This window comes from Poecilia latipinna, unplaced genomic scaffold (assembly GCF_001443285.1).
Source record: "Poecilia latipinna isolate Pla-1442-1.1 unplaced genomic scaffold, P_latipinna-1.0 Scaffold302, whole genome shotgun sequence".
Lineage (NCBI taxonomy): Eukaryota > Metazoa > Chordata > Actinopteri > Cyprinodontiformes > Poeciliidae > Poecilia > Poecilia latipinna.
The window spans coordinates 436,212-442,211 of NW_015112918.1; the positions used below are offsets into that span (position 1 = coordinate 436,212).

Here is a 6,000-nt window from a genome sequence, read left to right on the forward strand (position 1 = left end):
CATTTACATTTCCATATTGAGTCAGGCAGCTTTAGATAGTTTTATTCCCTTTATAAGTGAAATATTTATCTTAAAACCGCTATTTGTATTTACTCGGGTTATTTCTCAAATATTAAAATGTGTTTGTTGAGCTGACATTTAAATATGAGGGGAACAAAACAAAAACGGGATGAATGTGTATTTCCAAGCACTACTTTGTTTTCAGTAATATCTTCAATTAGAAGGGCAGAATACAGTATGTCCTCACACAGGCTGGAGATATGGTTTTGAATAAGGATGATTTTCCTGGTGATTAGTTGTGGTGTAGCTTAGCAACCGTGTTTAAGAGAGAGAGACGGAGAATAGAGAGTGAGTAAAAATGGAGCTTTTTATCACACTCTTTCTTTTTGTCCTGCCTCTCTTTCAGCATTAATGCAGGGGCCACTAAAGCGGCTCTGCACATTACTCCACCATGCGTCACTTTGGAGCATATGAAAGGGGCCAGCGTGATGCAGTAGGGAGAAACAGGGCCTCCTAAGTCAGCAGCAGAGAATGAATTATTAATGGGTATAAATCTCAAACAGAGGGATGCAGCCGATACTAACGTCCACTGGCATAAGGGGCCACAGAGACCTGCACTGTCTCGATGTAAACTGGTGGCTTCACACAGCTGTCATCTGAGGACGTCGGAGATCACTCCAGAGACGAGAGAGCTCAACAGAGATCATCGCCACGTCCACGCCATCGCAGTAAACATTAACAGTGCAGTGTGTAGCCGTGTTTTCATTCCATAGGCGTCTTGTGTTTAACTGCAAAGAAAGCGGGTTGCATTTAGAAAAGTAGTTCTCAGGCCAAGGAGCGAGCCTACCAATTAGACTTTACAAGTAAACAGGAATGCTCCTGGAAGTGAGTTTTGCTGCATCTGGTGCGTCTCATTTTGTGTTTGCCTAAGCAATGGGGGAAAGAATAGTTTGGGACAGCTTTTTTTTTTGAAATAGGACATTTTGCTACACTTGCTGTTTCAGTTAGAAAGGGGTAGGGAAAAAAATCTCTCAATCCTCATGCATTGTTTCAGCACCTCAGGCTGCCAGAAACAACCTTCCTCATGACTCATCATAATAAAAAAAATCCTCACAGTGGAAAATCTGTTGTATTGAAAAGAGAGAAGTTTTATGACAGAGTAAAACTCCATTTAGGGGACTGACACACTCTTCTACAAAATGACTACAAAAGTAAAAGTTGCAGCACAAACTAGTTCCCATTAAAGAAGTATTTCGCAGCCTTTGAATGTGAGAACACCTCTACCTATAGCTATAATACAGATGATTGTCCCATATTTATGCTCAGATGAAACTTTTAATACTGAATAATGTCATCAAAGGGTAAGGCTGGTAACAGATTGCTACCATCAGTAAAGTATGCAACAGTAAAGTTACAGTAGAGTTGAGAAACTACAGTACGACACGGAAATAAAATTGAGAGAGAATCTAATTTGGTATTTATAATGAATTGATGCAAACTTTTAGCTGCAGCAGCAGAAGGCCTCTTGTCACTGAAGAACAGAAAACTAATGCTGCAATTTACACATCTTGACAAAACATCTCTTGGTCTGACAAGACACATTCTTAGCTTAGTGTAAACAAACTGGAAGCATAAATTCATCCCATCTCTTACTCATGGTTCAGACTGGTTGTGGGGGAAGATTTTCTTGAAACCCTTAAACCCCTCAGTACAAATTGAGAATTGTTCCAACATTATGGAATAACTGAATAATTCTGACTGGTAATGTCCATCCCTTTTATGAACGCAGTGTACCCATCTTGCCTATTTTGATGTCTTAGTCATGTTGAAACGTAGAAATGCCAGATGTACTGCACATAGGTACCACCAACACATATTTAATTGACACATGTGGCAGCAATGTCCTATTAACTGTCACTTAATCTCATTCTGTCCTATGCAGACATTCTGTATGCCCTGCTGAAGATTCACTCACCTCAGCATGTCACATCCCTAACGGCACACATAGTTGGAGATTTGGAATGTATTTCTTCATAACTAACCAAATAGTTTCACTAATTGGTGCCCCCCACGTGTCCATATAGAGCATCGAACTTTCAACCCAAGATGGTTAGATGATTAACAGTGACAACAAAAAATACGGGACAGCGACATCATGGTAGAAGTAACTTACTCTTTTCTTATGCAGTGCCACACTTTAGATTCTACAACCCTTCATTTCTTTACATACATTATGTAAAGTAGGGACACATAAATAATACACACAATATACATACACATGACAGGAATTGATTTATTTCCTTCCTTTATTTCTTTCTACTTAACCCCATAAACTGTGATTTTACACATTCCAGCACACATAACAACAAAAGACACGTGATTTCTTCTTTTGAGTTAAATATTGCAAGCAATGAGGATCACTTACGTTTGGGTGTCTGTGAAATAAATGTCATCAAAATTGAACACAAATCTCATTTTGAAGTTACAGATTTCTCAAGCTCAGGTTTATGGTCAAAGTACTCAATTTGTTTTGTTTTGTTTTTTGTTTGTTTGTTTTTTGCAATTTGTGTGAGCTAATTTTTCAGTGAGATGTACAAATGATTGAATTATTCTGAGTAAATGCTGAATGAAAAATGTGTCTGCAAAGTAGTAAAATTATGCATTTTGCAGCTCAGGCTCATCTAGTCTAGTTCTGTCTTTGCAAATCAAAGTCATCTTTACTACACAAGTGTAGGCATATTGTAGCATTAATGACTTTTCATAAAACTTAAAATGAGATAATTTTACAGTTTCCTAACATTCAGAAAACTGTGCAATTTAATCTCAAAATGAAACTGGATGTGTAACTGTAATTTCAACAACTGCCAGAAATGAGGCAGTTGTCAGTTCTGCATATTTAAATGCAGCAAGCAACAAAAGAGCAGGTGTGCTGGACTGACACGACCAAACAAGGATGCAGACTAAGAAAGTGAAGAAAAAATGCAACAGAGCACCAAGTGATCTCGTCAACACCAAACAAAATAATACAAAATAAAAAAAAACATAGATGGAAAAAAAACCCAAAAGCATGATAGAACCATGCAGTATGAAAAAGTATTCACCAACGTCCATTTTTGTCTGGTAATGCTCCTTGTCGCATTTGTTTCAGATTATTAAAAAATGTTTTACAATGTGTGAATATTGTCACCCATCAAATTTCTAAAAAAAAAAAAAACCTTGTTTGACTAAAAGAAGTATTGTAGGCTAGAAATTCTTATGAATCAAAAAAACTAAATTTAAGACCAGTTTTGCAGAGCCACTTGTAAGGCTTTGGGACTCTAGGGAACCGCAGTGAGTATCAAAAAATGGAGAAAACATGGAACAGTGCTGAACTTGAAAGAATGAGAGGCTTTGCGTGATCTTAAACATTGCGTTCTCTCTGTACAACCGCTGTCTGTAAAATGAAAGCAGGCCAAAACTCATTGCCGATTAGTATTCGATGCTGCAAGGGTGGCGTGACAAATTATTAAAATTAGACAAATTGAAGTCTATATGAAAAACCAGCTAGTTTTTCATGTAGACTGCTATTTATGAAAAACTAGCTACAGGACTGGAATTTACGTCTTGTCGATTCCAAAAAACTGAAATGATTATATGTCACTAGCTAGCTTTTCATATACAGGCTGCTTGATTTGGAGGATTTTTTTTTCACTTGAATAAACTGAAGTTATCTAAAAACTGCATTTTACTCTGTTAGTTAAACTTGTCTTGAGACATTTATGCGTGATTAAAAACAGAAAGAATGTTTTAAGGAACACAAACTTAGAGCTGTAAATCTGCTCTCCATCTGAATACATCTTAAGGTTTGCACAACTCAGCTGGGTGGCACATATGAAATACAGTAAATCAAGAATATTATATAAGACAAACACTTCATTTTAATTAATTTTCCAGCTCTGGGCCTTTTGTTGTTTGTTTTTTTCCCCTTACCACAGAGAGCTCATCAGATATGGTGTTTTATTTTCTGATTTCCCAGCCTTCAACAACCTTACATGCTGAGAGGCTGTTTCTTTATTCCCGTTTCATTTGCACATTTCTTTAACAAAGATAATAGCAAATGCTTGCTGAGGAATTTAACGAGACCCAGAGGTTTAACCGTGCACGCTGGACACTTTTAAGAACTAACAGACCACAAAAGCAAGAAACTGTGGACATGAGATGGATGCTGTAGACACACAAAAGGAAGTTTATGAAAGAAAAAAAAAGTTACTTTCAACTAAAATGCCTGGAGTTACTTTATTCCCTCCTTTTGACACAACTCATTGGATCCCACTGGTAGACAATTTACCACAGCAACTGGAGCTACTGCATGACGCACATTTCCCCCTTTTTCACAGGCTGACAATTTATTCAGATCGTCATAAAGTGTGATATGTTTTTGTCAAAATACAAGGATACAGTACAACTGCTGTCTTTACAGCTCAATTCTCCCTCTGTATGTTTCTAACATATTTGGACATGTAAATATTTAATATCAGTGTCAATAGGGAGAAATAAACCACACTTGAAGAAAGTATTTCTTAAATGTATTTATGAAATGATGATGAATACAAACGGCAAGTAGCTTTGACAGAGAAACAGCAAATGTATGAAAACTATGCAGTCCTGCAACCCTTACGTTGAACACCATGCTTAGAAATTAAAATATTTTGTCCTAAAAAACATTTTCAAACCTTTTCCCTGACAAAAAGCAGTTCAGTTTATACATGAGACCATCCTAGAACATCAGTAAATCCACCAAAGACTCCCTGAAAATGAGAAATTCCAGCTCTGAGTCAAGGCCCAGATCTTGATTACATTGAGATGCTGTGGGGCGACCTGACAGTGACCCAAAGCACACCAGCAAATCCATCCAAACTTCCCTGAAAATTAGGAGATGGAAAATACTGGGCAGAGTCAAATCGAGAAGCTGAGCATAACTTGAAACGAGGTTTATATCCAAGAACCTCTCAAACATCTCACAGCTAAAAGGGAAAGTTTGAGCTGGAAAACATAGTTTTTGTCTTTTGGGCAATTAAATCAATATTGGACAGTGAAATGTGAGCAATTCTTAAAAAATAACTTGCATGTCCTCATTTTTTTTAATGACTATAACTAATTTAAACACTCAATTCACTGTTGCAAAGCATTAACATCTAACTAATGTTATGGTTAAAAAGTCTTGCTTTTTAAGGAATCCAGTGAAGCAAAAATGAGACGCTGCTAAAAAAAACAAAAAAAAAACAAAACAAACAGCATTAAGAAATACAGCAACCAAACAGGAAGGAAGGTGAGGATCACAATATCAGAGAAAATCCTCCCAATCAATCCACTGGTTTATCTCACAATGCGTTACAGGTATTTACGTCAACTGACTTGAATGTCCCAATTTCTTAACCGTACTGTGAAAAAAAAAATGGATAAATATTACTTTCACCTGAGTTTGAACCTGTACTCCAGGTAGTGAAGGCAAAACTGAAGATCTCATTCAAAGCATTTGAAGAGGAAGAAGAGCACAGAAGTCAGCAGGCAGGAGGCTGTTGTAGCTCTGCACCACAGACCTTTCAAATTGAGAATTTTCTGATATATTTGAGAACACACACCAGCAGTCCTGAAGGTTAACATTGTTTAATAAACAACTTCAGCTGGAAGTTGAGCTCCTTTCCCCCCTTGCTGACAATGACCAACTTCTACTAAAATTTACACTACGTTGCAGTCAATAAATTCAAATGGAAAGTCTTTTTACTAATGACAGCTTTCAGTGTTACTTGGGTTTTCCTCTGGCTTTTTGATGTCATTTTCACAGCTGTTGGAACATTTTCTTGGTGTCATGTCACTATCAACAAACAAAACTAAAAAATAGTTTTTACACAATATAACTGTGATTTAAATGTCACAGTTATATTGTCATGTGGTCTAAATCCCATCATCTAAAGGGAAATAAAGTCAATTGACAATTTATTGGTATTGTGAAGGCTAAAT

At 36.8% G+C, this 6,000-nt stretch overlaps 1 long non-coding RNA gene across 1 annotated transcript in view; it reads left to right on the forward strand.

The window, feature by feature from the left end:
- The window catches only part of LOC106948701 (uncharacterized), a 78,586-nt gene extending 77,840 nt beyond the window's left edge, over positions 1-746 (forward strand). The window contains exon 5 of the long non-coding RNA XR_001425228.1: positions 407-746. This is a non-coding gene — a long non-coding RNA (uncharacterized LOC106948701). The remainder of the gene's footprint in view (positions 1-406) is intronic.
- Positions 747-6,000: the final 5,254 nt, after the last annotated feature.